Source organism: Scyliorhinus torazame, chromosome 16 (genome assembly GCF_047496885.1).
Source record: "Scyliorhinus torazame isolate Kashiwa2021f chromosome 16, sScyTor2.1, whole genome shotgun sequence".
Taxonomy (NCBI): Eukaryota; Metazoa; Chordata; class Chondrichthyes; order Carcharhiniformes; family Scyliorhinidae; genus Scyliorhinus; species Scyliorhinus torazame.
In genome coordinates this window covers 120,261,130-120,288,812 of record NC_092722.1, presented here as the reverse complement: position 1 = coordinate 120,288,812, position 27,683 = coordinate 120,261,130, and the positions used below count along the sequence as shown (strand labels likewise).

The following is a 27,683-nucleotide window of genomic DNA, read 5'->3' as shown; positions in this document are numbered from 1 at the left end:
CAAAATTTGTCAATAATTTTCACAAACCACTACAAAAAGAAAAACAACGAAAAGAAAACATAGCAATATAACAGAAACCAAGTTAACAAAACAAGGTGGGGTATCTGCCCTTTACAAATGAAATCCATCCACCACCCAAACCACCTCCCCACTGGTTTGCTGCTGCTGCTGCCGACCTTCATCTAACGTTCCACAAGAAAGTCAAGGAACGGTTGCCACTGCCTGGAGAACACCTGCAAGGACCCTCGCAAGGCCAAGTTTATCCTCTCCAATCTGAGAAATCCCGCCATGTCACTGACCCAAGCCTCTACGCTTGGGGGCTTCGCGTCCCTCCACGTTAACAAGAGCCTTCTCCGAGCTACCAAGGAGGCAAAGGCCAGAACTCCGGCCTCTTTCGACTCCTGCACTCCCGGATCGTCTGATACCCTAAATATTGCTATCCCCCAGCTTGGTTTAACCTGAGTATCCAAGACCTTGGACATAGTCTTTGCGAAGCCTTTCCAAAATCCTGCCTTTCCAAAATCCTGTAAGTGCCGGGCATGCCCAGAACATATGGGCATGATTTGCTGGGCTCCCTGAGCACCTCACACACCTATCCTCCACCCCAAAGAACTTACTCATTCTCGCCACCATCATATGCGCCCGGTGTACCACCTTGAACTGAATCAGGCTAAGCCTGGCGCAGGATGAGGAGGAATTGACCCTGCCCAGGGCGTCAGCCCACAGGCCCTCATCCAGCTCCTCACCCAGCTCTTCCTCCCACTTGCCCTTCAGCTCCTCCACCAAGGCCTCTTCCGCCTCCTGCAGCTCCTGATATATTTCCGATATCTTGCCATCCCCTACCCACACGTCCGAGACCACTCTGTCCTTTATCCTCCGGGCAGGCAGCAGCGGGAATTCCCTCGCCTGCATTTTAACGAACGCCCGAACCTGCATGTACCTAAAGGTATTCCCTGGGGGTAGCCCAAATTTCTCCTCCAGCGCCCTCCGACTAGCAAACGTCCCATCAATGAACACGTCCCCCATCCTTTTGATACCCGCCCTGTGCCAACTTAGGAACCCCCGTCTATTCTACCTGGAACGAACCTGTGATTGTTCCGCATCAGGGCCCAGACTGAAGCCCCCTGTGCCGTCTCCACTGCCCCAGATCCTCAATGTCGCCGCCACCAGCGGGCTCGTGCTATACCGTGGAAGCGGCGCCGGCGCCGTTACCAGTGTCCCCAAGCTAGTATCTTTACAAGACGCCGCTTCCAACCGTTTCCAAGCTGCCCCCTCTCCCTCCATTACCCATTTCCGAATCATGGATATATTCGCTGCCCAGTAATAGCTGCAAAAGTTCGGCAGCGCCCCCCCCCCCGCCCCCACGCTCCAAGAACAGTCTCTTAACACACTGGGTCCTGTTTGCCCACACAAATCCTGTAATAATCCTATTTACCCGCTTGAAAAAGGACTTGGGGATGAGAATGGGAAGGCACTGGAAGACGAACAATAACCTGGGGAGGACCGTCACCTTTACGGACTGCACCCTGCCCGCCAGGGAAAGCGGCAGCATGTCCCACCTCTTAAAGTCCTCCTCCATCTGATCCACCAGCCGCGCTAAATTGAGATTGTGCAGGACCCCCCCAGCTCTTAGCCACCTGAATGCCCAAGAAGCGAAAGCTCCTCTCCTCCATCTTAAGCGGTAGCTCTCCCTGGCCCCTCGCATGTATCACAAAAAGCTCGCTTTTTCCAACATTCAGCTTGTACCCTGGAAATTCTCCAAAATCTCTAAGAATCTGCATGATCTCCCCATCCCCTCCACCGGATTCGCAATGTACAGGAGCAGGTCATCCGCATATAGTGAAACATGATGCCCCCCCCCCCCCCGCTGCAGGGGCCTGATACAACAATTTGACCCACCCTATAAACTCCCCTCCAAACCCAAATTTGCCTAACACTTCCCACAGGTACTCCCACTCCACCCGATCGAAGGCTTTCTCTGCGTCCATTACCGCTACCACTTCTGCATCCCCCCCCTTCCGAGGGCATCATGATCACATTCAGGAGCCTCCGCACATTCTTATTCAACTGCCTGCCCTTCACAAACACCGTCTGATCCTCATTGATCACTCCCGGGACACAGTCCTCAATCCTAGTGGCCAAAATCTTGGCATCCACATTAAGGAGCGAAAGCGGCCTATAGGAGCCACATTGCAACTGGTCCTTATCTCGCTTGAGGATAAGCGAGATCAGAGTCTGCGACATCGTCGGGGGAAGGGTTCCCTTTTCCTTAGCCTCATTGAAAGTCCTCAACAACAGCGGACCCAGCAGCTCCAAGAATTTCCTATAAAACTCTACGGGATACCCATCCGGTCCCAGGGCCTTGCCCGCCTGCACACCCCCTAACCCCTTAACCAGTTCCTCCATCTCAATCAGGGCCCCCAATCCCTCTGCTCGCTCCTCCTCCACCTGTGGAAACCTCAGTTGGTCCGGGAACTGCCTCACCCCCTCTCCTCCTCTTTCCCTCCCCTCTCTCTCTCTCTCTCTCTCTCTCTCTCTCTCTCTCTCTCTCTCTCTCTCTCTCTCTCTTCCCGCCCCCCGGGTTCTGACTCATACAATTCAAAGTCCTTGAAGACCTTGTTAATCCTGGCTGAGCTCGGCACCGTATTACCCCCCCCCATCTCTAATTCCCCCAAACTCCCTGGCCGCCTCTCTCTTCCGCAGCTAATGCGCCAGCATCCTACTTGCCTTCTCCCCATACTCGTACACTGCTCCCTGTACCTTCCTCAACTGAGCCTCAGCCTTCCCTGTGGTAAGCAAGTCAAACTCCGCCTGTAGGCTCCGGCGCTCCTTCAGCAACCCCTCCTCGGGGGATTCCGCATACCTCCTGTCCACCCTAAGTATCTCCCCCACCAATCTCTCCATCCTATCCCTCTTCTCCCTGTGGGCCCTGACTGAAATTAGTTCCCCTCTGACAACTGCTCTCAGCGCCTCCCAGACCACACTCACCGAAACCTCCCCATTATCATTGGTCTCCACATAGCCTTGGATACACCTCCGAACCCGCCCACAGACGACCTCGTCCGTCAGTAGTCCCACGTCCATTCGCCACAGAGGCCATTGGCCTCTCTCCTCCCCCAGCCCCAACTCGACCCAGTGCGGGGCATGATCCGAGATCGCAATGGCCGAATGCTCCACCCCCTCCACTATCTGGATTAGCGCCCTACTTACCACGAAAAAAGTCAATCCGCGGTTATGCCTTGTGCACATGGGAGAAGAAGGAAAATTCCTTTGCTCTTGGCACGACATATTTCCACAGGTCCACTCCCCCCCCCCCCCCCCCCCCCAAAATCTGGTCTATGAACCCCCTCAGGACCTTGGCCGCTGCCGGCCTCTTATCCGATCTCGACCTAGACCAATCCAGCGCCGGGTCCAGGACCGTGTTAAAGTCCCACCCCATTACCAAGCTGCATGACTCCAGATCCGGAATCCTACTCAATATCCGCTTCATGAACCCTGCATCGTCCTAGTTCGGAGCATACACATTCACTAGCACCATCCGGGCCCCCTGCAACCTGCCACTCACCATAACATTTTGACCCCCTTTATCCACCACAACACCTGCTGCCTCAAATGCCACCCGCTTGCTCATCAAAATTGTGACCCCCCCCCCCCCCCCCCTGTTCTTCGCATCCAGCCCTGAGTGGAAAGCCTGCCCCACCCATCCTTTCCTCAGCCTGGTTTGATCCGCGATCTTCAGGTGCGTTTCTTGTAGCATGGCTACGTCTGCCTTTAGCCCTTTTAAGTGCGAAAACACACGGGCCCTCTTGACCGGCCCATTCAGGCCTCTCACGTTCCACGTGATCAGCCTGGTCGGGGGGGGGGCTACCACCCCTCAGCTGACTCGCCATCTCCTTTTTTAGGCCAGCCACATGCCCGCGCCTTCCGCACCAGCCCCCCATGCGGAGGCTCCCCGTCCCAAGTCTCCCCTTTAACATCGATTCCCCCTCAGTCAGCACAGCAGCATCCCAGCCCCCCTTAACCCCCCCTTCCCCAGTTAAGCATCCGCTTAACCCCCCTACCCCCCCCCCCCCCCCCCCCCCCCATTGCACTCCCGTAAGTCAGCTGACTCATGCTGACCCCGGCCGCTCCCGCCTCCACCTCCAATCCCCCTGTGGGTTCCCCTTACAAACATCCAACCCCCTCCCCCACCTAAGTGGGGTAGAGAGAGTCCCCCTCCCGTGTGAACAGGGAAAGAAAAACAAAACAAAGTACCGTACACTCAAACCCCCAGCTTCAGGTGCCCCCCCCACCATTTCGCGGGTAAACCGCGCTCCCTGTCTGGGCGACCCCACCTCCTGTGACGCAGCTCTTCCCAACTACGACCTCGCCCACAGCCTCGAGGGCCCAGGGCAAAGGGGTCACAGAAACACAAGAAAACATGGGGAAAACCCCAACATAACACCGCCCCCCCCAGCCCCCCCCCCACCCCAACAACAACCCCCACAACATACTGCAGTCCATTAACTCGAGTCCAGCTTCTCATTCTTGATGAAAGTCCACGCCTCGTCCGGCGTGTCTAAATGGTGATGCCGGTTCTGATAGGTAACCCACAGCCTCGCTGGTTGTAACAGCCCGAACTTCACTCCCTTTCCGTACGCTTCTTGGCCAGCTCTGCACTCCAGTCCTGATAAATACGAATCTCGGTGTTCTCCCACCTGCTGCTCCGCTCCTTCTTCGCCCATCGCAGGACACATTCCTTGTCGGTGAAGCGGTGGAACCTTACCACCATAGCTCTCGGCGGCTCGTTCGCCCTCGGCCTCCTTGCCAGGACTCTGTGCACCCCATCCAGCTACAGGGGCTGCGGGAAAGCCGCCGCGCCCATCAGCGTACCCAGCATCGTGGTCACATACGCCCCAGCATCCAACCCCTCCACGCCTTCAGGGAGACCCAGAATCTGCAGGTTCTGCCTCCTTGACCTATTCTCCAGGTCCTCCAGCTTCACCTGCCAATTTTTGTGCAGCGCCTCGTCTAACCGCCAGGCCCAGAATCTCGTCATTATCAGAGGCCTCCTGCTGCACCTCCTTGATCGCCGTCCCCTGCATCTTCTGGGTTTCCACCAACCTTTCAACTGACGCCTTCATAGGGGCCAGCATCTCCGCCTTTAAATCCGCAAAGCAGTTTCTTAAAAATTCCTGCTGCTCCCTTGACCACTGGGCCCACGCTGCCTGATCCCCGCCAGCCGCCATCTTGCTTTTTCATGCCCGTTCTTCTCCTCTTCTCCAAAGCCACTTTTTTGACCGCCCCACTCCTGGTCCACTCCATACAGCGCTGGGGGACCCTCACTGTTTCCTTCCCACACTGGGAATCGGCGTCAAAGTGCCGCTGGAGCTCCTTAAAAGGGCCCAAAAGTCCGTTATTGGCCTTATTGTGCGACCTACCTAGGCATAGCCGCAACCGGAAACCATTATGCACTTTCAAGAACTGGATAACATCGAACACTAGTTGGGGCGGGTGGGTGGGAGGGTTGGGGGGAGGGGGGCTGTGTGTGTTAATGGCGACTATGGGTGATCCCTAATTCCTTTTTGTCATTTGTTTGTGTGAACATGTGGGCTAATGTTTGGGGTTTGGTGGGAGGATGGGATCGTTGTTTTTGATATGGGGATTGACATATTTGTTACTGATTATTGTTTATTGTTGGTGGGTGTAAATTTGGGAGAAAATGTGAAAAAGGAGAATAAAAAATATTTAAAGAACAAAAGTAATACGTAGGCTATTTTGCAATTCATGTATGTTCTGCCATTCAACCAGATCTGCAAAAACCCTTTAATCTGCCTTTGATTTGGCACCCAGTGTTTTTTTTTGCGGTGAGGGATAGGAGAGTTCCAGGTTTTTCCTACTTTGTGTTCTAATATGATTGCTGCAATTACATGAATTTGAATATATATGAAATAAACATTGGGCTTCTTTTAGTTTATTGGAGTTCGTAGGGCAGCACGGTAGCTTTGTGGACAGCACAATTGCTTCACAGCTCCAGGGTCCCAGGTTCGATTCCTGGCTTGGGTCACTGTCTGTGCGGAGTTTGCATGTTCTCCCCGTGTGTGCGTGGGTTTCCTCCGGGTGCTCCGGTTTCCTCCCACAGTCCAAAGATGTGCGGGTTAGGTGAATTGGCCATGATAAATTACCCTTCGTGTCCAAAATTGCCCTTGGTGTTGGGTTGGGTTACTGGGTTATGGGGATAGGGTGGAAGTGTGGACCTTGGGTAGGGTTCTCTTTCCAAGAGCCGGTGCAGACTCGATGGCCTCCTTCTGCACTGTAAATTCTATGATAATATATCTAATAAGTGTTCACTAACTACCATTGGATTTTATGGCAGTCATAACCTCAAAGTGACACTATCTTGTACTTGCGATTTTGGTTTGAGTGGTCAAAATGTTCAATATTGAACACATCTATTTTAAGATTGTGTGTTATAAAAGGATTGACCTTGCAATAAGAGTAACGGCACAAAAGTAAATTAAAAGAAAATCCAAATAGGTGGAGGAGGAAAAGACTACAACCCTGTCTAATTGTTCCATCGTTGATTGTAATTTAAAACTAAATATGACCATGAAATGAAAATTGCTTATTGTCACAAGTAGGCTTCAAATGAAGTTACTGTGAAAAGCCCCTAGTCGCCGCATTCCGGCGCCTGTTCGGGGAGGCTGTTACGGGAATCGAACCGTGCTGCTGGCCTGCTTTCAAGACCATTTTCTCTATCGTACTATTACCGTCCTTTTCCCTGTAAATTGTTTTTACATGTTCCAGTAATTTGCTATTTATTGTGTGTTGGTTTGCTGGCTTATAATTAACTTGTGTCTGTCTGCTCTTTATTTGTACATATGTGAGCATCCATGTTATTGAACTGTGCCATTTTACGTATTTAAGGAAAAAAGGTTGTTTCCCTTTCTCTTTCCTTCACTGAGAATTGATTTAATCTCCTTTAGAGTGTCTCTGCAGCTGGGCAGTGTAAAACCTGGTATAACCTTTTCCTGTCGAGCTATCCTTTATGTTGCTTCCAGATATTGCCTGAAACGACTGTTTACTCCATAAACTTCAGTCTTACTTCCTTAGAAACTGCTAAAATGTATATTCTAAGACCAAAAGAGCTCAATTCCAGCCTTCGGTGACTGCCTGTGAAGTTTGCACTTTCTCAGTGTGTCTGTGTGGGTTTCCTCCCACAGTCCAAAGAAGTGTACATTAGGTGGATTGGCCATGATAAATTGCCCCTTGGTTTCCAAAAGATGAGAGCAGGTTAGGTGGGCTTACGAGGATAGGGCAAGTGAGTGGGCTTCGGTAGGGTGATCTTTCGGAGGGTTGGTGCAGACATGATGGGCTGAATGGCCACCTTCTGCATTGTAGGTATTCTACGGTTATATGTCAAAATCAACCGTTCCTCCTCTCTCTTCTCTTCCCCCCCCCCCCCCCCCCCCCCCCCCCCACCCCAACCTCCTGTCAGTCATATTCACTGCTCCCGCCCAACAAACGGGACTCAATCCTGCCTCTAGTCACCGCCAACCAAACTACTTCCCCCCCCCCCCCCCCAATCCCCTCTGCCAGAAGCCCCCCAGCCACTTCCTCGCGAAACCACTTCTTTCTGCATACTCCCCATTTCACCACCATTCACACCTCCCAGGCCCATCGAAACTTGTCCACACAGATTCCGATAGCCATGCCCCCCCCGCCCCCCCCACATCGCTCTCGCCCAACTTGCCTTTGCTAGCGAGGTGGCCCCTGGGAGAGACCCCTCCCTCCATATGCCCAATATGGAAAAAACAACATAAAAGCCCCCCACCCACATCCAGTCCTTCCAAACAACTCAGCAAAATAGACCCTCAAACAAAGGGAAACAAACTCCAAAATATTGCCTCAACGTTTCAGAGCCATCCCCTCCCAACCACAACATAAGAAAAAGTGGAGTCCAAACTCCATTCAGTTCCAGTCCTTCAGTCCTCATGAACGTCTCTGCTGTCTCAAAGTAATAATGCTTGGAGTTATGTGTAACTCTCTCTATCGCTGGGTAGACCACCCCAAACCGCACGTTACTCTTGTGCAACGCTGCCTTCGTGAGGTGTTGGTATATACGAATACCACTGTATTCTCACCTCCCTTCCAGATTCTGCTTCGCCCATCTCAGAACCCTCTTCTTCATCTGGTAGCTATGAAAACAGTCTGTCACCGCTGTTGGTAGTTCATTCCCTTCGGCCTCGGCTGGAGCGACCGATGAGCTCTATCCAACTCAAAGAGGGAGGTGTCCTCCTCCTCTTCCTCCATCCAAAAACATAGCAAAGTGTCCCCGAAAAGCCCTCCGGCCCTCCAGCGCCTCAGGCAGTCCCACAATCCGCAGATTCTGCCACTGTGACCTGTTCTCCAATGTCCTCCACTTTGGCTCTCAACACTTTGTTGCTCTCCTCCTCCCGCCACAGCTCCTCTTCCATCAGGGTAAGCTGGTCGCTGTGCCACGACAATGTCTCCTCTGCCCCCTTTAACACAACCTTGCTCCCACATCACTGTCACCATCTTTCCAAGAATCTACTTTATCGGGGGGGGCGAGTGTATCGTCCACCAACTATTTGAGTGAGGCCATCATCTCCTTCCCATGTCGCTCAAAATGCTTGGTGAACTGCCGCTCAAACTCCACCGCCATCACCTCAGCAAGCTTGTCCACCATAATAGGCACCCCCCACCTGGCGAGCTTGCTTCCGCCATCTTTTCACCAACAGAAGTCCGCACTGAACCCAAGCTCTCAGGCGGCTGCTTGCTCCTTTTCAATATCCTTTAGGTACCGCAACTTTTCTGGAGATCAATCATTTGAAATCTTCCCCCCCCCCCCCCAAAATCTGGGTGGAAAGGGCCAAAAACTCAAGCTCTAGCAGGAACCACCCAATGTGCAAAGTCCGAGACTTGAGGTGAAATTGAAATGGCATGAGTGGCAGAAAAAAAAATCATTTTTATATAACTTAAGGAACTAAATAAAAATTCTGATACAACTGTGTCTTTTGGGATCTGTAGGAAGCGTGGTGCTCCCTAGCTTCTAACCCAACTATGAGGAAGGTTATGGGAATTCTCCTAATTCTATAATACTTCAGAGGTACAGCCACAAATATCCTGAACATAGTTTTATTCTTTAATATGAAGACAATACTTCACATGTCTCTGTAAATCATTCCAAATACAAATAGAGCAAACTGTCCCTTTCACATCAGAAAAAGAATGATGAAAGTTAAATGAAACAAATTCATTTAATCTGTCACATAACGATTTATTAAGGAAATAAAATGAGCTACTAATAGCTTATAATTCTCTCTACATTGGATGAGAATGACTTTTAAAACCAAAGGTCGAAACCAGTCAGCACAAGTGACTGGTAAGGTCTCGGAACTTGAGCTCAGTTTTGATTTTAAAATGCGAGACTTTGAACTAGATGATCATGGAATTTATTCTAGTTGAGAGGATTAATAGGCAAGTGTTATTTAAACTAATAAAGCAGGAGAATACCAAACTAAGGATACGCTAATGAGAAAAAACCTTACTGCACCAAATACATATAATACACTATATCCAAAATTCCTACATTCATCATGCGTGGAACAATTTGTCGGGGAGGGAGGGTGGCTGGTGGTCGGAGATGGCACGGGGGCTGGGGGAGGTAAAGTGGAGGAAGATTTAGTGGGAAAAAAAAGCCTCTGGGCTGAGAAGGTTAAGGGTAGACAAGGCAGTAGCTTGGATTCACTTGATACTAGGGCATTTAAGGAAATGGCCAATGAAACCAGTAATGGCTTTGTTGTCTGATAAGTATATTAAGAAGGTAAAGGGGAAATTATCATGGGTTTGTGGCATGTTCTTTGGAGGAATGTTCATGGGTTTGTGGCATGTTCTTTGGTTTTTAGCTTTCTATGGATGCAAAGCATTTTGGTTTTAGTAAGATCCTTGATACGGTGCTTCAAATTATTTTTTTTAAAAAAATTATTTTTATTCAGATTTTTATCAAAACATAATTTTTGCATAACCATTTACGACATTTAACAAAACAAGGTGAATGTTAACATTATATAAAGAAAAAAGAACAATAATACGCAACATTTCTCCCCCCTCCCCAACGGATTGCTGCTGCTGACATTTTAGGGCTCTCCTAGAAAGTCGAGGAACGGCTGCCACCCCCGAGAGAACCCTGTCATGGACCCTCTCAAGGCAAACTTTATTTTCTCGAGACTGAGGAACCCAGATATGTCACCAATCCAGGTCGCCACACTCGGGGGTTTTGAGTCCCTCCACATTAAAAGGATCCGTCTCCGGACTACCAGGGAGGCAAAGGCCAAGACCTCGGCCTCTTTCACTTCCTGAGCTCCCGGATCGCCTGACACACCAAAGATCGCTATCTCTGGACTCAGCACCACCGGCGTGTCTAGGATCTTGGACATTGCCTTAGCGAATCCCTGCCAGAATCCTTTAAGAGCCGGACATGCCCAGAACATATGGACATGGTTCGCTGGGCTTCCCACACACCTCGCACATCGATCCTCAACCCCAAAGAAGTTGCTCATTCTCGTTGCCGTCATGTGTGCCTGGTGGACCACCTTAAACTGGATTAAGCTAAGCCTGGCACATGATGAAGAATATTTAACCCTATTTACGGCATTAGCCCACAGGCCCGCATCCAGCTCCCTGCCGAGCTCCTCCTCCCACTTGCCCTTAAGTTCCATCACTGGGGCTTCCTCCACCTCCTGTAGTTCTTGGTAGATGTCCGACACCTTCCCCTCCCCTACCCAGGTGCCGGAGACCACCCTATCTTGTATCCTACGCGGGGGTAGCAACGGAAATGTCACCACCTGTTATTTAAGAAAGGCGTGTATCTGAAGGCATTTCCGGGGGGCAAATTGAATTTCTCCTCCAGTGCTTTCAAGCTGGGAAATGGCCCGTCTATGAACAGGTCCCCCCATCCTTTTAATACCTGCCCTATGCCAGCGCTCTAGGTACTGTCTCGTTACTCGCGGGACCTTATTTGCCCATACAAATCCCGAAATGATCTTGTTCACCTGCTGAAAGAAGGACTTGGGGATGAAGATGGGAAGGCACTGGAAGACAAACAAAAATCTGGGGAGGACCGTCATCTTAACGGTCTGCATCCTCCCCGCTAGAGAAAGCGGGAGCATGTTCCACCTTTTAAAGTCCCCCTCCATCTGCTCTACCAGCCGGGATAAGTTAAGCTTGTGGAGGGCATCCCAGTTCCGAGCCACCTGTATACCTAGGTACTGAAAGCTCTTCTCCACCATCTTAAGCGGAAGCTCTCCCAGTCTCTTCTCCTGCCCTTTAGCTTGAATCACGAACATCTCGCTTTTCCCCTCGTTTAATTTGTACCTTGAAAAATTGCCGAAGTCCATCAAAATCTGCCTGACCTCCCCCATCCCCTCTAGTGGGTCTGAAATATACAGGAGCAGATCATCCGCACAGAGCGAGACCCGATGCTCCTTACCAACCCCTGCCAGTTCTTTGAAGCCTGCAGTGCTATGGCCAACGGCTCTGTTGCAAGGGCGGATAGTAACGGGGAGAGGGGGCACCCCTGCCTCGTCCCTCGGTGATAGTCCGATCTCACCCTGCTCCTGCATACACTTGCTACGGGGGCCTGATAAAGTAGTTGGACCCACCCTATGAATCCCTCACCAAATCCAAACCTTCTTAGCGTTTCCCACCGGTTCTCCCATTCCACCTGGTCAAAGGCTTTCTCTGCATCCAACTCAGCCACTACTTCTGCCTCCCCTCCTTCTGAGGGCATCATAATAATGTTTAGGAGCCTCCGTACATTGGAGCTCAGTTGCCTGCCCTTAACGAAGCCTGTCTGATCCTCCCCTATCACCCCTGGGACACAGCCCTCAATTCTAGCGGCCAAAATCTTGGCCTGCAATTTGGCATCGACGTTCAAGAGCGATATCGGTCTGTAGGACCCACATTGTAGCAGATCTGTCTCCCGTTTGAGAGTGAGTGAAATCGAAGCCTGTGACATTGTTGGGGGGAGGGTCCCTCTTTCTTTAGCCTCGTTAAAGGTCCTTAGCAGGAGTGGACTCAACAGTTCCGAAAATTCCTTGTAGAATTCTACAGGTTAGCCGCCCGGCCCCGGGGCCTTGTCTGACTGCATACTCCCTAGGCCCTTAACAATCTCCTCCAACTCTATCGGGGCCTCCAGTCCCTCCACCAGATCCTCTTCCACCTTTGGAAACCTCAATTGGTCCATAAATTGCTCCATCCCTTCCCCTCCCGCCGGGGGTTCTGACTCGTGCAGTTTATCATAAAACACCCTAAAGACTTTGTTCACCCCCTCTGGCTCCAAGACCGTGTTACCTTCCTTATCCCTAACTTCCCCAATTTCCCTGGGCGCCTCCCTCCTACGAAGTTGGTGCGCCAGCATTCTACTCGCTCTCTCCCCATATTCATAGACTGCCCCTTTTGCCGTACTTAGCTGTGCGACCGCTTTCCCTGTGGTCAGCAGATCAAACTCCGCCTGCAGTCTCCGGCGCTCCTTCAGTAGTCCCGTCTCGGGGGTGTCCTGTCTACTCTGAGTATCTCCTCAACTAGCCTCTCTCTCTCCGCTCATTCCTTCTTCTCCCTATGGGATCTGATAGAAATTAACTCCCCTCTAATAACTGCCTTCAGAGCCTCCCAAACCGTAGTCGCCGTTACCTCTCCCGTATCGTTTGTTTCCAAGTAGTTTTGAATGCTCCTCTTTATCCGTCCACAAACCTTGTCATCCGCTCGCAGTCCCACATCTAGCCTCCAGAGTGGGCCCTGCCCTCTCTTCACCAAGTCGCAAGTCCACCCAGTGCAGAGCATGGTCAGAGACTGCAATAGCCGAATATTCCGTCCCCACCACCCTTGGGATTAACGCCCTGCTCACAACAAAAAAATCTAGACGAGAATAAACTTTGTGAATGTGGGATAAAAAAGAGAACTCCTTCGCCCTCGGCCGAGCGAACCTCCATGGGTCTATGACCCCTGCCTGTTCCATTAAACCCCTCAGTTCCTTAGCCGCTGCTGGTCGCTTTCCTGACCTGGACTTTGACCGGTCCAATACAGGGTCAATGACTGTTGAAGTCACCCCCCATGATCAAATTATGTGAGTCTAAGTCTGGAATTGTACTCAGCATGCGTCTCATGAATTCCACGTCATCCCAGTTTGGGGCGTAGACGTTCACTAGCACCACCCGGGTCCCCTGCAGCTTTCCACTAACCATTATGTATCTGCCCCCTTTATCAGCCACAATACTCTCTTCCTCGAGTGCCACCCGTTTACTGACCAGAATTGCTACCCCTCTGGTCTTTGAATCCAGCCCCGAATGGAACACCTGGCCCACCCACCCCTTTCTCAATCTTGTTTGATCTGTGAGTTTTAGATGAGTCTCCCGTAGCATGGCCATGTCTGCCTTTAACCCCTTTAGTTGCGAGAACACGCAAGCCCGCTTGACCGGCGCATTCAGACCTCTCGCATTTCACGTGATCAGCCTGGACGGGGGTGGGGGTGGGGTTTAGCCATCCCCTTTTTTGGCCAGCCAAGAGCCCGAGTCCCCCGCTTACTCGAGCCCTCCCATTGGTGGCCCCCCCCCCCCAACTCTCCATCTGTTCCCCAAAGTTGGCTCCCCTTCTGTCAGCAAACAGCATACCCCCCCCCCTCTCCAACAGCCCCACGATCCCAATCCCCCAAGTCAAGCACCAGCTTAACACTAACTCTCCCCCCATTACGCTTCCGTGAGGCTGCTGACCCCGGACGCTCCCGCCTCTGTCTCCGATCATCCTGTTGTCTCGTTATTCGGGCCCCTCTCTCTTCCTATGGAAAGCCCAGTTTAACTGCCTTTACAGCCCCCAAAGAATACTTTCCTCCACCCCCCCCCCCCCTCCCCCAGTGAAACAAACCCCGGGCGCTAACCCGGCCCCACAAAAGAAACGGCTCCAGATGCCTGAGGAGCAGCCCTAAGTATAGGGCCCCTCCCCTCTGTGGCCGAACTCCACAAAAGCCGAGAGCATTGCCAGAGAAAGAGGGAACAAGACAGGGAAACAACATAACATAGCTCCCTCCGGCTATCAAACAATTAACATTACTCCCAATCTTATGTTAGGACAGCATCATGTTAGCCCGCCCCACCAGAGCGTTTCATCCCAGTGTGGCTGTCCTTTAGCGCGAGTCCAACTTTTCCTGTTTGATAAATGTCCATGCCTCGTCCAGTGTAACAAAGTAGTGGTGACGATCTTGATACGTGGCCCAAAGCCTCGCCGGATGCAGCAGTCCGAATTTCACCCCTTTGTTGTGGAGGGCCGTCTTAGCACGGTTGAATCCAGCACGCCTCTTGGCCAGTTCTGCCCCCAGGTCCTGGTAAATGCGAATTACGCTGTTCTCCCACCTGCTGCTCCATTCCTTTTTAGCCCATCGCAAGACACATTCCTTGTCTGAGAAGCGGTGAAACCGTACCACCATAGCCCTCGGCGGTTCGTTAGTCTTGGGCTTACTTGCAAGGACTCTGTGCCCCGTCCAGTTCCAGAGGCCGAGGTAATGCCCCTGTCCCCATCAGAGTCCCCAGCAATGTGGTCACAAATGCACTTGCATCCGACCCCTCCGCACCCTCAGGGAGGCCCAGAATTTGCAGGTTTTGTCTCCTGGACCTGTTTTCAAGGTCTTCCAATCTCTCCTGCCATCTCTTATGCAAGGCATCATGTACCTCCACCCTGACGGCCAGACCAAGTATCTCGTCTTCGTTATCCGAGACCTTTTTCTTGATCTCCTTGATCGCCTTCTCCTGCATCTTCTGGGTCGCAACCATCTTCTCCATTGAGGCCTTCATCGGGGCCAGCATCTCCGTTTTTAGGTCAGCAAAACAACTTCTGAGGAACTCCTGCTGTTCCCACGACCACTGGGCTCACGCTGCCTGATCCGAGCCGGCCACCATTTTGTGTTCCCGTACCCGTTCCACCCGCTTCTAGGTACTCACTTGTTTCGCCGTCCTACTCCTGGTCCCCTCCATAAACCAATGCCGGGAGCCTTCCAGCGTTGTTTGCCCACCGAATTTCGCCGAGGAGGTGCCGCTGAAACTCCTTAAAAGGGCCAGTAAGTCCGTTCGCGCCGGGAGCTGCCAATTTCGCGACCTACCCTCATGACCACCACCAGAAGTCGGTGCTTCAAATTATTAATTAAAAGGTAGATGAGGAATTGCAAGCCAGTTTTTGGATTGAAAGCGAGCGAAACCATTGAAAGCAAGGTTGAAGTGAATTGCATTAACAACCCAAAGTGTCACTGGTGGGCTGTTACAGCGTTCAGTTTTGGGGTCATTACTTCTTGCAGTGCATTGTGGCCAATTGCAGCTAAGAGGACAAAACAAATTTCAAGATGCAGATTACACCAAATTAGGACAGGACAAGATGATCAAAAAGAAAGAGACAGACTAACTAATAAAGTAAGATGGGTTGATGAAAAGTAGTGTATAAAATAAATCCGGAAAAAGTTAATTAGACCTTGAATGTATAGTGGACTTCTGACCACGATCACCCCATCAACACGACTGCCTTCTTACAACTGCGCATTGGCACCCAACTCTTGCCTGTGAGTCACCTTCCTCTGTTACTGAAACCTTCATCCATGACTTTACCACCAGGCTTGAATAAATCAATGCACTCTTCTGGCTGTGCTGAAGTGTTCTTTGTGGCCCTGCCTTTTCCTACCTCCAATGTTCTCCTGCCCCATGACCCTCTGATATCTGCATTCCTCACGTTTTCACCTGTTGAGCGCCCTGTGCCCTGGAATTCCCTCCCTAAAAATCTCTACCCCCCTTTTTCCTCCTTTATGGCAGCTCATGCAAGTCTACTTTCTTGATCAGGTTTTTAAAAAGTCTGCCCTAATTGTCTTGTGGTTCGGTGCCAAATTTTTGGAATTCAATGTTCGTGAAAAACTGCTGTGTGAATGAAAGAAGGAATCCAGTCTGAAGAAGGTGCCCAAGCCCAAATGCGCCATGAGAACAGCGACTAGCTAATAACCTGATTTTGAGCAACATGTGTTGGAATAGGTCCTCAAATTGTCAGAGTGGTTATAATGTCACCAGAAATGCAGTGCGGGTACATGCACTCAGATGAGTCTAGCAAAGATTTCAGAGCAACTGCAAGTTGGTGGATCCGCTTTATGGAACAATAAAGTCCAGTGTTGCAGCAGAAGACCTAGATCACTCTGAGACTACCAAGAGACCCTGATGCCAAAATGATCAGCTTCCAGTTATTCATCGGACAGTGGCACAACACATTACACCCATTATATCATCATAACATTGATGAAACACCCATGCAATTTCATATGTCCAGCAACTGAATTGTGGAGTGGGAAGGTCCGTAAACGGTTTTGGTGAAAACTGCAGAACATGAGAAGACGCGATTCACGATGGCACTCACCTGCAAGGTCGATGGAACAAAAGTAACATCTATGGTATTTGGAAATTTAAATTATGGCAAAAATCAAGTTCTCTGCAGGAGTTTTTTGTGTTTGTCCATTATGACGGTTGGAAGGATGAGGGTGGAGAGACGTTGTGGATGTGCCGAATAGGTAGGTACCTTGGTAACCTGCACAAAGAATGCAGCATATTTAATGGGACATTTTCAAAACCTATAAAATCGATCAAATCAAAAAGCACCTGCATTTTTAAAATAAATTTTTCCAATTAAGGGGCAGTTTAGTGTGGCCAATCCACCTAACCTGGGCATCTTTGGGTTGTGGGGGTGAAACCCACGCAGAGACGATGAGAATGTGCAAACTCCACGCAGACAGTGAGCCGGGGCCGGTGTTGAACCTGGGTCCTCAGTGTTTACCACTGTGTCACCATACTGTCTGAAGTACCTTTATCGGGGCAATGCTTCAACCTTTGGGTGCATCAGCAAACCATTCAAGGATCATCTTTGCGCTGAATGGAATAGGTGGATCGATGATCGAGAAAAAAACATCACAAAGATTGGCAATAATGATGCTTCCCCACTTGATGTTTTGTGTGGTTTTGTCACCAAATCATGGAATGCTACGAATGCACAAGTCGATATCAGAACATTGCAGGATACCCAATTTAATGGATGAAGATGATTTATTGTGAGGGATGATTCCGAAACTGGAAGTGTCACATCTGATCCAGAGTGGAATCTTTATGATGATACCATAGCCAAAGTAACTCAGGATGATCTCAATGGTGCTGAAGACAACACATTTGTCTGTTTTATAAAAGTTACAATTGTGGAACAAACTATAATCGTAGAATTATTTCATTAAATAAAATATGACATTTTAATTTGAATGACTTTTTTTCACATTTCAAAAATGACAGCCTATACCATCACTGGCAGCTCACTTTCCATACTCGACAAGGCGACCCCGTTTTTGGAGGGATTTTTTTTTAAGCTTCAAAGGTCGACATATGCCATGATTTATGGTACATGTTATTGTAGTCGTCAGAAGGATAGAGTACAGACCCCGTGAACCTGCTCAAAGCGCTGGTTTGGCACACCTGAAGTAAATTGTATAATTCTATTTAACTGTATGGATACTCAGATGTTGGACACCGTACAGAAGTGGCAACTAATTTGATAACTAGGTTAAGACACCTGTTTTGTGGAGAGGTAGAGAGCTCAGATTCTTAAGGGAATAGATGAATCAAACCTTGCCGAGTATCTACAGCTTGCTGTAAACCTGAAAGAAGGGAAAACAGCCTCAAGATTAAAAGCAGGAAGTTCCATGCACAGTTTAAATGTCGTGCTCTATGCTTTCTGATTGCATTACCATCAGCATTGTAATTTTAATAGATTACTGTCTATATTTTTGAAATGCAGGCCAATGGCCTTTTCCAAAAAGTGGTCTGCCAGGGGAGACTCAGTTAGTGTAGAAAGGAATTACTGGATAATTGAGAATGTTGACATTTGGGATCAGGCAGTAGGACCGTAGTACTCCTTCTTCCTGAACTTTGTTGTTTGCAACACCAGTGCACATTGCAGTGTGACTTTCATGCTAAATATAAATATGTTTGTGTTGAAATAAACATTTTGCATTTTAGCGTGCATTCTTCAAGATCTCAGGATATCCCAAGGACAGTCATTGAAGTATAGTCACTTATGGGAATACAACAATCTAAACTGCATTTATATACTCAAAGTACAGGAAATATGTGAAATATGTTTTTAAATTCGGGTTCTTTTTTCAGTCCATAGTCATTGCACAAGAGTCAACAGGGATACTAATCTTGACTGGTTTGCTATTAACTACTCTTGTTAATAAATAAACCTTTCTGCGAGGATGCAAGAGATATTTTTGTTTTTCTTACAATACAGAGTTGAAGTTGGCTCATAAAGGTAACATTTGTTGTATCAGTGCAAAAGGATAAGAGGTGAGGGAAAGTATTTTTATGCCATGGAATTTTGAGACTTGCAGACATGATATTAGTGACATGCTGTTGAATGAAAGATTTTGTCTTGGCTCAATGTCTGTTCAGTTCATGTAACCAATGATTTGAAAAACTTTGTTTTACAGGAGCCCTCTCTCCTGAGCCTTAAATCAACTGTGGCTTCGCGTTCGGCTTGTAAAACGACACATTGGTAGGTTGAAATACTTTCTCTGTAATCTTTTTATTTGTGCAATGTTGTAATTCTATGGTTGCCAGGATCAAAAGATCACCTACCCAGTTAACAGAAATGAATTGGCTACTAACTCAGGCTGGTTTCCAATTGGACTTTAAACAGGTTAATGCACCCACTGTTTTGACTTCTGTCTCGTACATTAAAATAAGCTATACTATTATTGATAAACCCTTACAGAGCAGAAACTAGTGAGCTGGACCTATATAATGCATTGACTAATCATTGATTATTTTATTTGATCTTGGTGTCTGGCCTCTTGTTAAGTTAGATATATTGGGCCAGTTTAAATGCTAAATAAATGGGTTTTGAGTGGATTAAAATCCGGTGTTGAAAAAACTCTGAATGTGTTCTCTGTTTTGTTTCAATGTAGGACAAAAATACAAGTGGCAGTCTTACAATAAAATATATGCTTGTATTTCCATTACACGCAATCTGACCTTTTGCTTGTCATGTGATCTGCTCACTCTGCTTGTTTCTCCCCGTCACTGCAACCGTAGCCTTTCTCAGAAATAAATCCCATTTTTTTTTAACCAAGGATAATTAAGATGTATATTTTAATACCTCATCGGTGTGAGCTGCATCTCCTCTCATTGTGTGAGCTGCTTCTCGTTTTGAATACTTCATAAAGATGTGGAATGAGATTCATGACTCTCCAAATGGGCAGCACGGTAGCATTGTGGATAGCACAATTGCTTCACAGCTCCAGGGTCCCAGGTTCGAATCCGGCTTGGGTCACTGTCTGTGCGGAGTCTGCACTTCCTCCCCGTGTGTGCGTGGGTTTCCTCCGGGTGCTCCGGTTTCCTCCCACAGTCCAAAGATGTGCAGGTTAGGTGGATTGGCCATGATCAATTGCCCTTAGTGTCCAAAATTGCCCTTGGTGTTGGGTGGGGTTACTGGGTTATGGGGATAGGGTGGAGGTGTTGACCTTGGGTAGGGTGCTCTTTCCAAGAGCCGGTGCAGACTCGATGGGCCGAATGGCCTCCTTCTGCACTGTAAATTCTATGATTCTATGAAATAGAATTCATTGCACCACCAATATTAAGCGGTTTCTTGTGGCCATTAGAGAAAGAAAGCCACAGTTTTATTTGTGAATTCTACTTCAATTGGGTTTTAGTTCTGCATCCTGGGCAAACCGAATCAATAGGTCCTGTGGTTACCTTCACATTTTATTTTTTGGCTGTATGGTTTTGACGATGTTAATAAACCATTGTGTTCTGTTGGGGGGAAAAAATGTATTCAGTTTAATTAATCTTCTTTTGCAATCTATTTTCCACACAATTGAAGTGCAGTTCATTTTATGTAGAAAGTTCTGGAGGGTTAAGACCCTTATAAGCGAACTATACTGAACACTACATGCCAAATTACTAGCCAAAAACTCTGTTCTGGTCAATGTAAAATCATACAGGAGTAAACATCCAAATTCTAAGTAGCAGGTTCATTGACACCACACATTAATTAGTAGTGATACATAACCCCATACTATCGTATCTTATGCCATGATGTGGAGATGCCGGCGTTGGACTGGGGTGAGCACAGTACGAAGTGATAAGACTTCGTACTATCGTATCTTATGTTTATTATCCAAAGTGAAAATTCCGAGCACGAGAATTGTTAAACTAACTGGATTGTCAGTCGGCCTCGATCTATAATCTGCTGATCACTAAATCTGGCATTTTCTTTTAATACATATGGGGCAGAATTCTCCATTTGCCGGCGCCAAAACCTCAAAATGCGATTAGGTGGAGAATAGGTTCTGACACAAAAGTCACGGTGGGCGCCGATTTGACGCTAATCGTGATTCTCCATCACCTCGACAGCGGCATCAATGCATACCAGAATGCACATACCAGAACGCACACACACAGACACCATTTGCATATCATTAGCAGGCCCGGTATTTCCCGGGGCCTCCAGCGGCACGGATCACTTGTGCTTTTAAAAATTGTGAAATTGGTGTCGTGGCTGATGAAGGAAAGAGACCATATAGGACACCAGAGGAGCGACTGTGGGCTGCTGGGCCGGACACTGGCCGGGCTGGCTAGCTGGGGTGGGAGCAGTGAAACAGGCTGAGGGACCGGGTGACCTCCCACGGGACTGGGATGGTGTCCTGTCCTGGACCACCATTACTTTGGCCATCTTGCGGCGCACTCACTGACCACCAACCCTGGTCCCTGGATCTGCACAATGATATCGGCCATATTGGCACCCCCACACTGCACCCTCTTTCATCCCCACCCCCCTCCCAATCCGCCCACGCACCATCCAGGGCAACGACCACAGCAGCCCCTACGGGGCCTGGGGACTGTACCACTGGCGAGGGCTGTGCCAGCTGACAGTACCGCTGACATTCAAGACGGGCTCCAGGGACGGCAGCCCCCACGGGGACACCCGTTCCCGCTGGCTGTCAAGGTGATGGTTGCCTTGAACTTCTACGTGACGGGGCCCTTCCAGGCACTGAGTAGGACCTGTCCGGGATCTCTCAGACCTCTGTGCACAGGTGCATCCGCGCTGTCACGGAGACCCTTTGTGCCTAGGCGTTCAATTCATCCATTTCAATGTGGACCGAGCCCACCACCCGCGCCGGGTCGGAGAATCCCCGAGGGGGGCATGAGAATCCGGCCACGCCGGCTCGCCGATTCTCTGGCGCCCGCGGGATCGCCGCCGCGCCGGTCGGGGGCCATTGAAAGCGCCCCCCTCCCGCCCGGCGATTTGATGGGCCAAGTGCCCACCGAGTTCAGACGAGTCCCGCTGGCGTGGGTCACATATGGTCCCACACGGCGGGACCTGGAAGTTCTATCTGCGGGGGCGTCCTGGTTGGGGGGGGGGGGGGGAGAGGGATCTGACCCCGGGGGGGGGGGGGGCCTCCAATTGGGGCCTACCAATCGGCGGGCGTGCTGGTTCCATGGGGGCCAATGTGCCTCCGCGCCGGGCCTTGCAAATACTGTGAACTCCGAGGATAGTGTGATGCATGTAAGAAATATGTATATCTATTGTATCATATATATTTGGTGCAGTAATGGTTTAAAAGTCTGCGTTAGGGTGTACTTCTGCTGCAGTAATATTTTTTAAAATCCTGGTTTACAAGACCGACTTGTAGCTGCAAAAGGTGCAATTAAGATGTCGTAAAAGTAACATCAGAATTATTTGAAACCGTGTTCATGTTTACAAAGTGGGGTCCAATGGGTTTTTATGATTTCTGGTGAGTTGATAATTATAGACTTTGGGTGGGATTCTCCAATAATAATGGGGCTATGCCCCTGCACCCATGAGAAAACGGGTGCAAATCACTCCAGACTTTTTGTCTAGAATGTCTGGGGTGTTTTCCGTTTTTAAGGGGACTTGCAGGGCCCGGGAGTGCTCCACGCAGCTCCGGATGCCGATACTGGGCCCTTCACATCAAGCTGCGGGTGAGCCCAAGCGCGTGGCGGCCGCCTGTAGCGCCGGCCCTGCGCAACATGGCGGACCTACACAGCGGGCCGGCGCCGAAGAAGTAGGCCCTCCCCCCCCAGACCGCGCACGCTCGGTGGCCCCCGATCGCGGGCCTGGCCATCGTGGAGGCTCCCACCGGTGACGGATTGCCCCCCCCCAACCAGAACGCCCATCGCAGCCGCGACTCCGAGCCCCCGCCGGGTGGAACAATACGTGAACCACTCCGGCGGAAACTCGGCCCTGTTGTCCCCGGAGAATCGCCGTGGGGGCCGGAGAATCGTGGGAAGGCGTTGCGGGTCCGACGCCCCATCCTCCGCACTGGGCGTGATTGCTTAAGATAAACTTAAGCAAGGAGGTCATGGGATTTGAGTGGGATAAAATTATGTAAATAATGGGAGGAGCCAGGTCTGCAGAAGGCGTACAGTTTAGTTAGGTATTTGGAAACCGAGCTGAAGAGCAGCTTTTGCAGAAGGCTGTCAGATTTACCATTAATCTGACAGTCGGGATATGCTGGCTACTTACTGAAAGGATCAGTCTCTTGCTCTCCCTCGCTTTCTCCTGCTCTCCTTCGCTTTCTCCTGCTCTCCTTCGCTTTCTCCTGCTCTCCCTCGCTTTCTCCTGCTCTCCCTCGCTTTCTCCTGCTCTCCCTCGCTTTCTCCTGCTCTCCCTCGCTTTCTCCTGCTCTCCCTCGCTTTCTCCTGCTCTCCCTCGCTTTCTCCTGCTCTCCCTCGCTTTCTCCTGCTCTCCCTCGCTTTCTCCTGCTCTCCCTCGCTTTCTCCTGCTCTCCCTCGCTTTCTCCTGCTCTCCCTCGCTTTCTCCTGCTCTCCCTCGCTTTCTCCTGCTCTCCCTCGCTTTCTCCTGCTCTCCCTCGCTTTCTCCTGCTCTCCCTCGCTTTCTCCTGCTCTGCCTCGCTTTCTCCTGCTCTCCCTCGCTTTCTATTGCTCTCCCTCGCTTTCTATTGCTCACCCTCGCTTTCTCTTGCTCTCCCTCGCTTTCTCTTGCTCTCCCTCGCTTTCTCCTGCTCTCCCTCGCTTTCTCCTGCTCTCCCTCGCTTTCTCCTGCTCTCCCTCGCTTTCTCCTGCTCTCCCTCGCTTTCTCCTGCTCTCCCTCGCTTTCTCCTGCTCTCCCTCGCTTTCTCCTGCTCTCCCTCGCTTTCTCCTGCTCTCCCTCGCTTTCTCCTGCTCTCCCTCGCTTTCTCCTGCTCTCCCTCGCTCTCTCCTGCTCTCCCTCGCTCTCTCCTGCTCTCCCTCGCTCTCTCCTGCTCTCCCTCGCTCTCTCCTGCTCTCCCTCGCTCTCTCCTGCTCTCCCTCGCTCTCTCCTGCTCTCCCTCGCTCTCTCCTGCTCTCCCTCGCTCTCTCCTGCTCTCCCTCGCTCTCTCCTGCTCTCCCTCGCTCTCTCCTGCTCTCCCTCGCTCTCTCCTGCTCTCCCTCGCTCTCTCCTGCTCTCCCTCGCTCTCTCCTGCTCTCCCTCGCTCTCTCCTGCTCTCCCTCGCTCTCTCCTGCTCTCCCTCGCTCTCTCCTGCTCTCCCTCGCTCTCTCCTGCTCTCCCTCGCTCTCTCCTGCTCTCCCTCGCTCTCTCCTGCTCTCCCTCGCTCTCTCCTGCTCTCCCTCGCTCTCTCCTGCTCTCCCTCGCTCTCTCCTGCTCTCCCTCGCTCTCTCCTGCTCTCCCTCGCTCTCTCCTGCTCTCCCTCGCTCTCTCCTGCTCTCCCTCGCTCTCTCCTGCTCTCCCTCGCTCTCTCCTGCTCTCCCTCGCTCTCTCCTGCTCTCCCTCGCTCTCTCCTGCTCTCCCTCGCTCTCTCCTGCTCTCCCTCGCTCTCTCCTGCTCTCCCTCGCTCTCTCCTGCTCTCCCTCGCTCTCTCCTGCTCTCCCTCGCTCTCTCCTGCTCTCCCTCGCTCTCTCCTGCTCTCCCTCGCTCTCCCTCGCTTTCTCTTGCTCTTCAAGCTCTCTTTTAAAACAGCTTTCTATCCAGAGATTGACAAAGTAATCTTGTGTTTGCTAACTTTATTTAAAAGCCGTTTTGACCTGTAATGGGGTTTGCTTGATTGGAGGTCAAGGAGGTATCAATTAGGAGATAAGTGTTTCATTTTATTGCTAATTATTGATTAACTGGTAATTGTAAGGTATATTTCTGTTGTGTGATAGTTTAATACTGTGTTAATAAATATTGTTTTAGTACACCATATCCCTATTTATGGAGCGAATTATCCTCTCCTCTGTTTTACGAATTGCAAAAAACTATTGGGGTTCCTGCCAGAGGAGAAAGATTTAAAGTGATTGACAAAGGAACCAGTGGCAAGAAAGAGAACTTTTTTTTTTAAACGCAGCAAATAGTTAGGACCTAAAATGCACTGCCTGGGGCTGAGGTGTGGGATTCTTTCGAAGGGAATTGGATTCGCATCTCCAAATTAGAAAAAAAAAAATCAATGTTACAGTGGAAAGGTAGGGGAGTGGAACTACCCGAGTTACTGTTGTTGGAGACTGCTGCCTCCTGTGACATAACCATTCTGTGATTCCAAAGTAAGCAACTGTGTATTTGTTTATTGGAGAATTCTTAGTCTACATCAAATAGTGTAACAGGTTTATGCACTGCTTAGAGTCAGAGTGGTTGGACGTTTGTTGATTTTGAGTCGCTTTATTCTTTGCAGTAGATGATCATTCCAATTTACCAAAATTTTGGCTCCAATTAATTAATTTGTGATTAGTTTGATTAAAGCATTGACAGGTTGCAGCCTCCTGAAGCATTGCACTGCTGGCCGTGTGCCACATCTTATATACAGTATCAGCTTGTTTTTCCCAACTTCTATCTCTTCCCATCCAGGCCATTACTTGCCCTCTGTTCAGTTTTGCAATATTGTACTAATGATGTAGCCTGTTTTGGTGGTACCTTCGTAACAGTGCAGCAGTAACTTATTTGAGAATTGCGTTTTGTTTGAACTGAAGACGTTAATTCTTTGAGTGGGCTTGTTGAGATAGCGGCTGAAGTGCTCAGTGTTTCTGCAGCTACAATTCAGGCCTTCTGAATGTAAAGTTTTTTCATTGCTTAATGGGCGTTGTACTGATAAAGCTTGGTGCTGATTGTGCCATTGAAAGTATGTACGTTGTAATTCTCAAATCAATTGTCAAGTGACTGCTCTATTGAAAAAAAAATTGTTTGCGCGTTAACTTCATATGTGTTGACCTTTATTCAAAAGTAAAATCGAAAAGCAGAAAGCTTGGTGGTGATTTAAAAAAATTAATATTGTAATGGAGTGCTGTTTGTAAAAATTGTACTTTTACATTTAATATTTTTTGGGAAGGAGGGAGTTGAGCTCTGGACTCATTTGGCAAGGAACCCCAATAATTAATTTCCCTGATACAGCAATTGTGAGTAAAAGCAGATTACTTGTAGTTAAATTTCCCCACAAATTTTACTGCTGAAGGCCATTTTATGAGCAGACTTGTGGCAAAGTAAGACCCATGCAGCAAAGGGGACTTGAGTACCGTCCACTTGGCCTGCTGACAACAGCCGATTGTGATTGAATGTGAATTTGGTATCACAGCTTGTGTATCGTGCTTCTGGTGAACTTGTAAAGTTTAATGAATGTGAAATTTTGATTCTTTCATGTCCACTTCCAACGTTGTGTTTGTACTAATGTACTTAATAAAGTTCTGCTCTCTACCTGATCGAACAGAATTCTGGTCATATGACTGAAAACCTCTTCGCATTATTATTGAATTTTATGGATGCCGTGTAATTCATTAGGATGCTTATGCAGGTGGTGGGCATGAACAGGGCATTTACTTGAGCCACCTAGAGACATGTTGAAACTGTGGTTGTTGGGTTTGGAGGTGTCATGTGTGATGTAACATGCAACCCGAAACGCACGTGTGTAAATATTGGATCCAGTTCTATCCTTCACAAACTGGCTTTCTGGAATAGATCTGTGGCCAGATCTGCTTCTGTTGTCTATTTTCTAAGTGTCTATATGCTGATGCAGCCAGAAGAGAAGTGTTTGGTGTCTTGCATTTGGTCAAATTAATGTAGTTGAAGAAAGTTTGGTTGGAAAGAATATGCACAGCTTGTGCATATTTAAGACTGCAGCTGTGTGATCATACAGTGATATAGCTTCAGTTGCATTATTGTCAAAAACCCACAAAATAGCAAGACATCCCCATGATTGAAGCTGTAGTGAATCTATCAATGTCACTTAATGACATTGTGGCTTGACGGTTATCATTAGAAGTATCTTATCTATGTTATGCCAACATTTACATTTTTTGTTTACATTGACATCACTTGAAAATAGATACATAGCACTTTGCTAGTAATATGGGGACCCTTGAGAAAATGCAGAGGAGATTTGCTAAAGTGGTTCTTGGAATGAAGGAACCTGGCTACAAGGCTGAGTGGGAGAGGATGGGGTTGTTCTCATTACAGCAAAGGGGGTTGAGGGAGACTTCATGATTATGTACAAGATTATGGCAGAATTAGACAAGGTCGCCAAAAGAAAAGCTTTTTCCAATAGCTGATGGTGCAAGGACTAGTTAGACACTGGTTTTAGGTTTAAGGCAAGAGTTACATGGAGGATGTGAGGAAGAAATATTTTCACGTACGGATTGGTACTGACTTGGAACCCAATGCTTTTGAGGATGATGGAAGCGAAAGTGATCAAGGACTTCAAAATAAGTTTGAGGGGAATGTACCTGTAGGACTACAGGGATAGAGTGAGAGAAGAGGACTAACTGGATTGTCCTACAGAGAGTCAAATGATCTCTTGTGCTGTAGGTACTCTGACTGCAAGTGATGGGTGAATGGTAGGATTTTAAGATACTGCTGAATCTCAGTACACATGTCCAAATTGTTCCACTTGTGAGCATATGTCTGTGTTACACCATGAGGATGTAGGATACTAAATGCCTGTTCTTTAGGGATATACGTGCAGTGTTTGTAGTTAATGTGTAATACCATCCAAATAAGTAAGTGTATTCAGGATCTGTGTTACATATGATATTGTAATATTTACAACTTGTTGGCCTCCACTTAAAAATTGTTCAGCAGTTTAGTCAAGTGTTTGAAAGTAGTTTCTGACTGTTGCCTATTAGATTTTCAAAAAAAATAATCCAACAGTCAGAAGCTTAACCAATTTGAGTCAGGAAAATGGACAAAATGTGAGGTTATCCACTTTGGTAGGAGGAATAAGTGTGTAGAGTATTTCTTAAATGGTAAGAGATTAAAAAGTGTAGATGTACAAAAGCACATGGGTGTCCTTGTCAATTAAGTCACTGAAGGCTAACATGCAGATGCAGCAGGCAGTTAGGAAGGCTAATGGTATATTGGCTTTTATCACGGGAAGATTTGAGTACAGGAGTTCAATTGCACAGAACCTTGGTGAGACTACACCTGGAGTACTGGCCTCCTTACTTATTAAGGATATTATTGCCACCGAGGGAGTGCACCAAAGGTTCTTGTTCCCGGGATGGTGGAACTGTCCAGGATGGCGGAACTGTCCTATGAAGAAAGATTGTATAAAACTGGGTCTGTATTCTCTGGAGTTTTGAAGAATGAGAGGTGATCTCAACTGAAATAGATAGACAATGAAGATGCAGATAAGATGTTTCCCC

At 48.8% G+C, this 27,683-nt stretch overlaps 1 protein-coding gene across 3 annotated transcripts in view; it reads left to right on the top strand.

The window, feature by feature from the left end:
- sgms1b (sphingomyelin synthase 1b) overlaps nucleotides 1-27,683 on the top strand; it is a 145,375-nt gene that overhangs the window by 49,387 nt on the left and 68,305 nt on the right. For 2 of the 3 annotated variants that reach the window (XM_072478946.1, XM_072478945.1), the window contains exon 3: nucleotides 18,548-18,612. The gene's annotated coding sequence lies outside the window, so the exon portion shown is untranslated. Of the gene's footprint in view, nucleotides 1-18,324; nucleotides 18,405-18,547; nucleotides 18,613-27,683 lie in introns of those variants that run through there. The other variant, XM_072478947.1, reaches the window with a different exon arrangement.